The 12,756-nt window shown below is 37.6% G+C and overlaps 1 long non-coding RNA gene across 2 annotated transcripts in view; it reads left to right on the forward strand.

The window, feature by feature from the left end:
- The window catches only part of LOC140700578 (uncharacterized), a 55,768-nt gene that overhangs the window by 18,819 nt on the left and 24,193 nt on the right, over positions 1-12,756 (forward strand). Inside the window, exon 4 of one of the 2 annotated variants that reach the window (XR_012078987.1) lies at positions 3,741-3,822. The exons of the other annotated variant lie outside the window; for it this stretch is intronic. This is a non-coding gene — a long non-coding RNA (uncharacterized lncRNA). Of the gene's footprint in view, positions 1-3,740; positions 3,823-12,756 lie in introns of those variants that run through there. 2 annotated transcript variants of the gene reach the window in all.

Below are 12,756 nucleotides of genomic sequence, written 5' to 3' on the forward strand. Positions count from 1 at the left end.
TGCTGACGTCATGATGATTTTCTTACAGCAGCTCTCTTCCATATGGTGACTGCTTCAGTCCTACAGCTCCCCCCCAGTCAAGTGAGGCTTTCTCAGTCTCACTGTAGGTAATACTGTATCCTCTTACTTTAGCAAATTAGCTGCTTTATCACAGAAGTGAAATAAATACATTCCTTATATGAGCAGATCAAGTCTTATGATCTCGCTAACTGCAATAGGCCTGGATGATGTAGGAAAGCTCATAAAGTACTTGGTGAGCAATATTGGGGTTTTTTTTTTCTTTTTCGGCTGGAGTCTTCCCTAGGGATCTATAAACTAACAAAGCGTGTTACCCCACCACACAGTCAGTATTCATAGTACATCAGTGGAGCGAGGACAGGATAGCACCAAAAAGCATTCACATTCAGAAAGGAGAACGGAAGACACCAATAATCACTGATCCACAGCAATTCTACTGCACTAGAAAGACATTGATCAGAACCCTGCAGTGGTAAGGTGGAGCCTTCTTTGATTAGTTCCTGATTCTGCAGTCTGGGAGGAGTTCCCAAATCCATTGTTCTCTGTGTCATCTGGCTCCACTTTCTAGCCAGTCTTCCTTTCTGTTCTCTTCCTCAGTCCCTCTGGAGTGGATCATGGGGGAAAGACTTCCCTAGTGACTTTGCATCTTTCTCTTTACTGTTGGTGAAAGTTTGGTTGTCAGGTCTAATGATAAGGTCTGACTAAACATGAACTATTCCGTCTGTGCTTATGGTTTCACTGGTACAACTTCCTAAAAGTCTTAGTAGGTTTCTTGTCTATTTGACTTTGGTCAGCTCCGTGGACCAGTATCCAGGGACACAGTTCATTGGAGACTTAGGTATATTTCTTCATTTCACCAGTTGTAAACGCCTTTCTTTTCATTTACCGGCGACCGTTTGGGGATTGTAGAGCTTCCATGACAAGGCCTCACTCTGCATCCAATTTTTTTATTGAGTAAATTTATGTAAATGAAAGGCACCACACCTTTAGTCCAATCTTTGCCCTGAGAACACTTAATCACATGAGCATTTTCTTGGACACTTTTGACTATCATAATCTTTGCTCTTACATTTACTATTTAGGGGTAATAAGCAAATACCTTTTCCAATCCTGCAAGGTTTTGAATTTCTGAACTTGTATCTTTTCCTTTTAAATTCTGCTTACAAATTGGTCAGTTCTTTCCTGAGTTTAATTTTTTTTAATAATAACTTGTCAATAGCAATCAATGTATACTATTGGTGTCCTGTTTTCCAGTCTCTTCATATAGATCCACAAATACATTGTACAATAGTTTTGCCAGTTATTCTGTGACTGCCATAAAATGGATCAATATCTTGCTAAACTTTGGTATCAATTTCCTCACCTTCTGCCATGCAACTGCTGAGTCTTTACCATAGCAGCATTCTAGTTCTGCAGCAGCAAAGATATCCCAAGTTCCAGTACTAAAAATCAAAATTGTTTGCTTCTCACCCATGTTAAGTCTGTTTCAGGTCCAAAGACTCTCTGATCTATTGTCCTTCATGGAGGAATTCAGTAACACACTAAAGCAGAGAGAACAAAACACCCAAAGTTCTTATGCTGGCAGCTAAATATGTGACTTGGAGGTGACACAACTTACTTCAGTCCATACACCCCATCTGCCAGGGGCTATTGGCCAGAACTAAGCCCCGATCTACAACAAGGAAGCTGGGAAGGACAGGGGAACCCAAGGAGTATTTGGGGGACCTATATCATATCAATATATCTGTTCATTGAGTGATTCCAATTTCAGTTTCTCTAAGGAATTAAGAGACCTGTACGCAGAGATGCCTAGGGGTGCTATTCATTCCATGGTGATTTGTAGTGGTCAAATTAAACAGACACTAACTGCAAACAACGCAACCGTCCAACCAAAACACAAAAATCACAAGTAAGCAATATTTTGATACACTTTTTTCCCAGAGTGCTGTGCATTCAATAAAATCGCATTTATAAAGAATGACGGGAGAAATGCTCGTTGCACGTGTGCTGGACTGGCAGTCAGCAATAATGGCTGGCACGCAGTGAGTGCACACTGTGCTCCTGGCAGTGTTCTGAGAACTTTACATATTTTGACTCATTTAAGCTTAAAAAAAAAAAAAACCTACTTTATACAAGAGAAAACTGAGGCATAGAGAGGTAAAATGAGCTGAGAAATCATTTGCTAAGAATATAAATGAATAAAGATATAAATAATGGTGAGCTGAGAAACAACAGGCAACTTCCTGCACTTACGGGGATAAGACATAGGCCATTAGGACTGAGGGACGATACTAGTTACAGAGATTATGAAGTTACATAAACTAATGTTATGTGTCTACCTAGGGTTGCCTTCAGGGTTCTCTTTTCTCCTCCATCTTCTTCTTTTTTATAAAAAAATAGAAATAGCCTCCTATGCCAAATTAATGGATTCATTCTTTATCATGAAAATAAAGATGATAAATTTTTGTATTATGCTATTAAGTGTAAATAAATGTTTGAGAAAAATAAGAAAGATTATAAAATCAGTATTTTAAAAACATATTGTCTCTGTATTATTAATCAAAATTAACAGCAGTTTCTATAATTACTGCCAAAATATACTGAATTTCCCGCAAACAAAAATAATTGTAGTATTTTTTCAAATATTCGTACTGGGGAGTATGTGTGTTGAATCATGATTAAAATGGAGAGAGGCTCTTTAAAGGAGCTTTTAACATAAATTTATTTGACAAAGAAAGTTTTTTTTTAATTTTTAAAGACAGCACATTATGAGTCACCTGGGCACTGGGCACATGTGCATGCTTTTACAAAGTATCAGAGGGTTTATTCTCAGAGATAATTTAACAGTGAAGGAATGTTTTGGTTTCAAGTAAAAACAAACACATTAAATTTGTTTCAAAACAAAGGTGGTTTAAAGATCTCATGTGATTGGAAGAAAATGTAGAGGCAGCAGGAATTGTAGAGTGGGTTTGGTTCTTGCCTGGTTTAGTAAGGATCCGTTCCCCCTTTTTTCCTGCTTTCTACTGTCAGCGTTATTGTAGACATGTACCCGCTTGGGATCCCAAGACGTGACGTGCCTCCTTATGCTACTTCCTTCCTCGTCTGCTCTGCAGACGAGAAGAAGAGTACTTTCTAAGAGATCTTCCAGAAAATGGAGGGAACTTCTTTCCTAGAAGCTCCAAGCAAAGGTCTTCTTCTGTTTATTTCCCTGAATTAGGTCACTTGCTTGCTCCTGAATAAATCCTTAAGCTGATTGGCTCATCTCTGAGATGTTTGCCAGGGTAAGAGGGATAGGATTGTTATGATTGGCTTAGGCTCTGCAGGTCCCGCCCCTGGAGTTGAAATGAATACTTCAAGCTGCAGGAATGCAGCAACAAGGTGGGCAGAGTGGAACTGACGTGATGGAGTCAATCACAGCGTCAGCTAGAAACAGGCTCTAGTAATAGCCCTAAGTCCGAAAGGCTCTTCATGACCGACCATCCTCTAATATCCCAAATCCATACATAATTAATTGGTAGCCTGTGAAAAAGCTATGCTGTGTTCACCGGAAGGCTCTGGGTGAACTTAAGGAACCTGCTTAACATCTTCAAAACCTACCCTGGACTTTTCCTAAAAACTGGAATCTGTTTCCCAGGGATAAGGGATCCTTAGTGTTCCGAGGTAAGCTCCAAAATCATGCCTTAATATGATGTGCGACATAGGACTGTCTTCTGTCTTTTCAGACTGGGAGGAAGTTTGAGGGGTCTAGGCTGGAAATGAACTCCCTTCTCTGATAGTAGTTTTGGTGCCCTGAGAAGCAGAACAAATGCTGAAGAGGTAAGGAAAGAAACAGATGGAGATGCCAAATATGTCATTTACCAACTTCACATTCCCCACCCCAAGGTTGGCTCACGGCCATGTTTATAGAAAATGAACAGTAATTGATGCTAACCATGGTTCCCTCATGTGACATGGTCTCTGGGTTGGATTATGTCTCTTGAGTATTTAATCATTTAAGTAATGGTCACAATCTAATTCATAAACACTCTTTCAAGATGAATTTAATTCCTCTGTAGCCTTCAAATGATAAGACAGAGAATGGTATGGGGGTGGGGGAAAGGAAGAAGTGTTTCTTAAAGGGCTCTTCTGCAAAGGAAATGAAATAAATGACATCCATATGCTTCCAGATTGGTGTGGAGTTTTAAGTCAGAGTGCATACAGGTCTAGGAAATTGGGTGAGATACCTGTAGTTTCCTCCACTTACTCCCACTCTCAGGAGAGTATTTGGATTGTGGCTACACCCTAGATTATTTCTGGGTCTTCTGTCTTTTGAAGCACCCTGCCTTGTGGATGCTAACCTGCTGAAAACTGGCACCCAGGTAATTGAGAGCTAGTTAAGGAAACCCCAAGGAATTTTCTGTTATGATAAATGCAGGAGAGTTAGATTTCTACACCCAAGAAATGAACATTTTGGCAGCATCACAGAAATTCTCGTCACTGTACAAAAATATTGCCCTGTGGACCTGAGTGTCCAGTGATTATTCAGAATCATCAAAATGGCTACAAGAGGGAGGCCGGAAAACAATGTGCTAAATGCTTTGTTCAGAATGCAACCCACTCATTGCCCTTGGAATTGTTACCCAAAAGCTGGTTTTAATCCTTCAAAGAAGAAAAAAAAATATGTGGACTATAATAATTGCTTATGTGTCTAACGCATAGTCAAAAATTGGAAAACAAAAATGCATCAGATAAAGTGAAGAGTCAGGGTAAGTTAATTGTTCTGCAGTATCCAACAGCCACCTCATCGCAGTGCCTGGAAACAACTCAAGCTTATTTCTCATCCCTTCTCTGTGACCACCACAGGCCAGGCTGTCAGCTCTCCTTACACCATCCTCACTCAGGAGCTCAGGATGCAGGAGCCTCCATTTTTATGATGCGCATCTTCCAAAGCAGACAGAATTAAATGTGGTAAATTGAATATTGACTCTTAAAACTTCAGCCTAGGAATGACAGACATTACTTCCGCTTATACTTTTTTAGCCAAGACAGGTCACGTGTCTGCCTCTGTTTTTCAAGGATGCTGAAAAATACATCCCTCTCACATTTCCATAAGGAGAACTTGACCCTTAGGGAACACTACTGACCAGCCTTCTAAGCAAAATATATGCTTCTTACTACAAATACAGAAACACACTGCTAGACTCCTGCTGGAAATCTTTATGTCCTTTGATTTCCTAACTCATACTATCTCAGAGAATGTTTTAGAGGGGAGAAGTGTTTTACAGCATGTATTAGTTGGCTAGGGTTACCATGATGAAGTGCCACCCACAGGGTGGCTTAAACAATAGAGACTGATTTCCTTTCAGTTCTAGAGGATATAAGTCCAAAATGAGGCTGGTTAGCAGTGTTCCCGTCCCTGGGGCCTCTCTCCTTGGCTTGTAGATGGCCACCTTCTCCCTGTCTTCACATGGTCCTCCCTCTGTACATGTCTGAGTCCTGACCTCCTCTACTCTTAGGGACATAAGTCATACTGGATTAAGGTCTATCCTGATGACCTCATTTTAATTTGATTACCTATTTAAAGGTTATATATCCAAATATAGTCACATTCTGAAGAAATGGGGTTAGGACCTCAGTCTCCCATGGATATAAATTCTGGGGGTACACAATTGAGCCCATAACACAGCATAACAGTAAAACTTAAAACTAAGCAAGAAGAGTAAAGGGAATAAAATCAAAGCTTAAGGAAATCAGGGAAGAATGGATTTACTTTGTGTGTGTGTGTGTGTGTGTGTCTGTGTGTGTGTGTGTGTGTGTGTGTCTGTGTCTGTGTCTGTGTTTAGGGACACATGCCAAAAGACTCTTGGAAAATTCTGTCCTAACAATCAGATGTTGGCAATGTCAGAAATCTTTCTTCAGTTGGGGAAAAAGATGACTGGAAGACTATGGTCTATTCCCAAGAGACAATCACAATACCTAATACTAAAGGGAGAGAGTGTATAGCAGACAAATTTACTGCTCACAGTACATCCCCGTGCTCCCCCAACATTTTCCAACCAGTTTTCTAGGAGAGAAACTTGTTATCACCAACAAGCTGAGGGAGCAAGGGAGATATCCAGGAAAATGTTTCAGGCACAGGAAATAGCAGATTCAATGCCCTCAGAAGGGGCTAATATAAATGTCATATGTTTGTTACTTCGGGAAACTTAAAAATTAAGAACATTTGACTCTTATTCACCCACATGTAGCATCCCCAAATTCCTCACAGATACTGAATTTAAGAATGTGAAATTGGAATTTTCAGGAATTTGCAGGAATTCTTAAAATCATGTTATTTTTGATTTCTCATAGCACTCTATATGATATTTAGTAATAATGAGTTACCATAAAAATAAACAGTGAATCCTTTTTTCCTGCAATAGAGTCACACTGAGTTTCAGGAGTTTGCTGTAAAATAAAATTGATGTTAAGTGCATAGTTTATTATCGTTGTTAACCATATATTATGACAAGATTTTATATTTTGAAAATACATACAAATGAGCTCAACTTGTTATACATATTGCATAACAAAAATGGTAAAGAAAGGAGAACTAACACAAAAATAAATTTTGAGTATAATAATTTAAATTAGAAAGACAACATAAAATATTTAGCATTTATAAATCATCATTCTTAAAATGAAATTTTAAAACAACAAAATATATTCATTGCCCTATTAATAGTCAATAGAATTGATCTTTGTTTTGTGACAAATATTCCAGATGTAGAAAAATTCATTTTATTTTGAATGAGTATTGGTCATATTTTTAAAAGCAAATTCATAAACATCTTCAGATCGGTACATAGGGCTTCATTTGATGAGCTCACGTCAATTTTTGGCCATGAAAAGCTTTTGTTTGGTGACCCTGATTTTTATTTGCTGTTGAAATTAATATTGCTTTGCAATGTTAAAACTGGTTTTAGAGCAGATTCTGATTTTATGTTTTATGTTCTACAACACATTCACATCTTCTTCTCTTGCATTAATACTTAAAGTGTTTACAAGGAATTGCATTCTATAGCTAATTTCCCAACACTGAAGATGACAGCAAACATTAACAGGCAGTATTTGAATAACGTAATATTCAGATTTCCAATCAAGGTTGATAGTACTATACGGAATCATAAATTGAAATTGTCAATAAAAAATGTAATTTGCTTCCTAAATGCATTATTTCTTGAAACAACACTCATAATATTTGTATAAGGTAAACAATACATATAGACTTACTATTATTTCTATTTCAAGAATGGCTTACCATTAGCAATGGACCAGCCCATGAACATAAACTTATAACAAGGCAACAGCTAAAAATAATATGGACCTTCTGCTGCTCTGTCCTGTTTTCTGGAAATGTTGACCTCAGTCTTTGACCCAGCATGTCAGTGTCTCCGGCTTTGTTTTCAAGTCAGTGCTATCTTTTGGACCAGTACTATTTCTATGTTGTTAGTTAAGCTTTAATTCTCTTCAGGGCATTATCATATTTTTTATGTTTTCTTGGTTTCTTGATAGATATTTCATGAAATTCAGAATTTAGGGCATATACATTTCCTAATAAAGATGGGAAAGAAAGCCCTCTGTGGAAATGTTATCCAAATGAGAAAAGGGAACTTGTACTTGATTACGAGCACTGCCCATGGTCTCAAGTGTTAGTGAAGGAGGTGAGTTATCTAACACGAATGAAAGAAATGATAATGTTGGATACATGAGACTTTAAATTAGATCTGTGGTTTTCAAGTAGGGTTCCCATATCAGTGATGTTAGCATCACCTTGGAACTTGTTAAGTATGCAAATTCTTGGACTCCTGCACAGACTTATGGAAGTAGAAACTATGAGGATTGACCCCAGAGTAAGAATTTTAAAAATACCTACAGGTGATTCTGATAAACAAAAAGTTTGAGGACAACTTTGTTAATTTATCTTCATGTTGAATGCCTCTCCAGAGAGGAATTGTTTCCTCTCTTCATTATATATATAAGAATTTTAAAAGTAATTTAAATAAATAACTCCTCCTTCAAAGTAGAAGCTTGAGAAGCCACAAATGGGTAATATCTGTTAATTTTCCATGTTATCTGTGAGAAAAATGGAAATATTTGGGGCAGGTGGTTTGAATCTTTGACTAGCTGCTTGATATTAAAAATAATTTTTTTTTTTGGTAGAGGGCAGAATTTCTCTTCAATAATTGGTAAAGAACTCTTCTAAAATAATACTCATATGCTATAATTATTCCAGAAATGTCACTTTTTCAATTATTGTATGTTTTTAGAAGTCATACTATGTTATCAAGTAGTTAAATTGAAATGCAACAAACACTTGTCACATGTTTAAGTGCTGTGCAGTTTTGTAGTGTGTACAGATGTGAACATAAATGCTTCTCTCAAAAGCATTGTGGGATAGTATAGTAAAAGAAATGTAGGGTACCAACTATAATACAAAACAGAAAGAAATAAAACCTATAATAGAGGCATGCATAGCACACAGAAAAAATATGTATATAAAGGCAAATATATCTATATCTATATGTATATTTTTCAAAGGGATACTTTTTAGTTGTTTGGACAATTACATTAATCAAGATAGCTATTCCCTGGATTGTTGCAGCACATTTTATCTCCTGCAGTTACAGCGTAAGGGTGTTATTTAGTGAATAACTCTTAGACTAGATGCTTGCAAGGAAATGGTTGAGCCACAGGGTACTTTAACATTTAATTTTATCCATTTAGATGGTTGCCACAGATTCCCGCAACTGACACTGATACTTTTCTAGAAATCAACTGAAAACTGTATAGCTTGGTTGGCATTAGTCACTGAGAATAATTGTGGCCCAAACAGAGGATTAAAGTTACATGGAAAATATAGTTATGATATTGGGTTTTCTATATCAGTACATGTTACAGAAAACACTACTCTGCAAATGGCAGGAATTTGATAAACAAGGTCAAATTCAGGAGATGGGGTGGGGAGATATTCATTTTTCTAACCGAATGCACTATATTTTTTTCAGTTCATTTCATCACCATGGACGTAGCTTGTTCCTTGAAATTTTCAAAGGGTACAATTGGGTGGAAGGGCTCAAGTGAATTTGTTCTTCAAATGAACCCATGCTAACATCTGATAATTTCAATTTCTGATGAATGAGTTGGTCTGTAAACCTATTGCATTTATGACTGCTTTTGCTGTAATGAGCCCAGCTCAGAAACAGTGACTTGTTGCAAAACCATACAACATACCTGCTACTATACATACAACCTCCCGAATCAAGACAAAACAACTTCTACTATCAACAACTAACCAAACAAAAACATGAAGAAAGGAGGGTTGAAAGAAGCCTATCCTATCCTTGGATGTTGTTCCTTTAAAATAAATAAGAACCCATTATACACAACATCACAAGATTATAATTCAATAAGCTCCTGTTCCTCATACACATTCTCACGTACCACGTCATTGATGTGATGTAATATCACTGATCACATCATTGTTATGATATGGTATCACTGGTCACATTGCGACCTATGTGATATCACTGATATCACATTACCTCTTGTGTGGGGTCCATGTTCCTCAAAGTTTTTCAGGTGGGCAAACTGCATTTTTGATGTGTAATGCAGACAGAGATCATTCAAAGGCAGAAACAAAAGCCCAGATAGGATCTATTTGCCTGTTAGTTAGTTAGTTCTGGATGTCCATCTGGCTTATTTAATCACATGATAATAATTACGAAATAATAATCACATCTATCTCATCTCTCAATCTACGAAACATAAGGCTTGAGGTTTCCTCAAATATTTTTATATTCTTTGCTTTCATTGTAATATATTATATACAGCAGTTGTCTATCCCATACATGTACATATACATACACATATATATCAAAATAAGTTAATACATATCTAGATATATATATATTATGTGTATATATATAATGCATATATATATACACATAATGTGTATATATATAATGTATGTATGTACATAAGTATGTCTCTCTCACATTGATTCTCCGATTACCTGGTGAAATTTCAACCACCTATTAAAATAGTTTAAACCCTTCTGTGTGCAGCCTTCACTGTAGACCCTGTTCGTTGGCACTACCACCATCACTAACTTTACATTCCTTCTAGACAGTGTTTATCAAGCGAAGGAATCAACATTTGTTATCGTAGATCAGGAACTCCCGGAGGCAGAGACTAATTACTCTTTTTTGAGGCGAATCTTATTTATCATTTTATCCTGCAGATAAGGAATTGGCAACTATGGCTTGCTGCTCTTTTTGTCTACCCCATGAGCTAAGAATGGTTTTTAAATTTTTAAATAGTTGCGAAAAAGGGAAGAATTATTCATGACATGTGAAAATTGTATGACATTCAAATTTTGGTGTCCGTAAATCAAGTTTTACTGGAATGCAGCCATGCTATTCATTTACATATTGTCCATGACTGCTTTCATAGTTGCAATAGGAAATACAGGATCTGTAAATTCTAAATGATGGTTAGTAACCAGGGCCAACTTGCTCTTAGGCCCCAGGAGATGTGTGACAAAATCTGGAGACCTTTTTGTTTGTCACAGGTAGATGTGGGAGACACTCCTGGAGTCTCATCAGAACAGATTGGGATGCTACTAAATATCTTGCAATGAACAATGCAGCCCCTACAGAATCTACCTTATACTCAGTTTCAGTGCTGAGGCTGAGAAACTTTGGCCTTACATATCTACTGGTACTTTACAGAAAATGTTTGTCAAACTTTGCCCCAGATCCTAATAAAAAACTAAAGGGAGCGACGTTTCCTCTAATAATTAGAAGATATGCGCACCTGAGTTCAGATACACAAATTTAAAAATATGAGTAATTACAAATTTAGGCAATTGCACTGAATTTTGTTTATGAAATGAATGTCTCGAGAAACCACCTGATCCAAGTCAAACGCTTCCAACTGTACTCATAACTCAAAACCCACCTGAAAATGGACGTAGTCAACACTGAAGTAAAAAGCTACAAACACAAACATAAAATCAATTGGTTATTTTGCGACATGTGTGCCAACACCCGTTTTATTATTTTTCTAGTGTCAGCTTGGTGGTTGTGATTTAACATAGAGGACAAACGAAATTCTGTGTATACAGGAAATTCTGTGTCTCATACTTCAACAGACATTCCAGAATTTTCCTTTTTGAAAAATGTACTGGGTGTGCATTTTGTTAACGTGAAACCCTATCCCGTATTATTTAAGCCAAAGACTGACATTACATAAAAATAAGACAAAAGAGACTTTCTGTAGCAATGAGTCTTCAGTTGTAAGAGGCAGAGTAATAGGAAACACAGTTGGGATTTCCTCCCTGATTTTTAAGGATCTCATATCAAGCCACCTCTTAAAAAATCTGTACCTAAGATATATGACTGAACCTACTGGCAACTGGGTTATATTTTCACTTGGCCTTTTAACCCTGCTTTTTGACTTTTAACAAAAGCACGGGAAATATTTCCTTCTGCGGTAGAAGTTAGGAATGGGAGAAGGTGTTCTTTCCCCTTGTCCATTAGATCATACTAATGTCATACTTTTTCTATTTCGAAACCTGACTTTGAGTTAATATAGACCATTCTAACATGTCAAAGATGTTAATTTTTAATTTGAAACACTTGTCTTAATAAGAACGTGTGAGATCATGTTAGCTTTATTGTGATCGCTCAACGGTCCCATAACAAGCGCCTAATGAAAAGAAACAGTGATGTTGCAGCTTTGTCTTATTTTAGGCAACCATAATAAGAAGTGGCCCCAGAAAAATTGATAGCAGATTCCACATTTTGTGCAGTGTTCCAGAAATAATTTGGTTTTGACATAATGCAGAGTCAAAGAGAATAAAGGAGACTGTGGTGAATACAACTAATTGTTTCCAACTCACTGAGACGTGATGATTCAGGAATCAGAAAGACCTGGGTTGGAGCATCGTCTTTGACCCTTCCAAGCTGTATGATCTTATGAAGCTATTCAACTGCTCTAAGATCCCGTTTTCTCACTTGCGAAAAGAGGATAACAGCATTATGAACCTTGTAAAGTTGTTGGGATGGTTAAATGGTGTAACACACCTAGAATGTTCAGTGTATGGCAGCTTTAATGACTGTCACCCAGATGTATTCTGGGGGCACCTCTGCCTGCCAAAGAGCTCATTACACTTGATTCAAACTTCAATCTGTGTCTTGTGATGTTCCAAAATCTTCCCCATGATTTCTGCCATGTTCAGGGCTTCCCTGAATCCCTAAGTTCTTGCCTTCTAATGAGACAGGCTTGCTTTCCTTGGAAACACTTTGACACAAAACTCTTACGTGTTCACATACAAGAGTACTCACACAATGCACTTACTTTGAAAAACTATTCAAAAGATTTTGGGGTTAATATGGGAGCATTCAGATTTTGAAACTTTCTGCCCTTGGATGTCAGGACTGCATCTCTGTCCTCTTCCTCCCCCTTCTTTCCTCCTTCCTTTCCCATTTTGCTCTAGTTCCTCCACCTCCTTCTCCTTTCCTGTTTGCTCCCCACTCTCTCCCTCCTCCTTGGCTTCCTGTTTGGTCTCCCTCATTCGCCGTCTCCCTGATTTCCCTGCACTCTGCATCCCCCTCAAGGCCAGTTTCCGGTGCCTCCGTCTTGCTATGCGGAATAGCTTCCCCTCTCTTGAAGCCTTGTCACACCAGCCCTTCAGACCCTGGGGAGTTAAGGGAG

Source organism: Vicugna pacos, chromosome 2, assembly GCF_048564905.1.
Source record: "Vicugna pacos chromosome 2, VicPac4, whole genome shotgun sequence".
NCBI lineage: Eukaryota > Metazoa > Chordata > Mammalia > Artiodactyla > Camelidae > Vicugna > Vicugna pacos.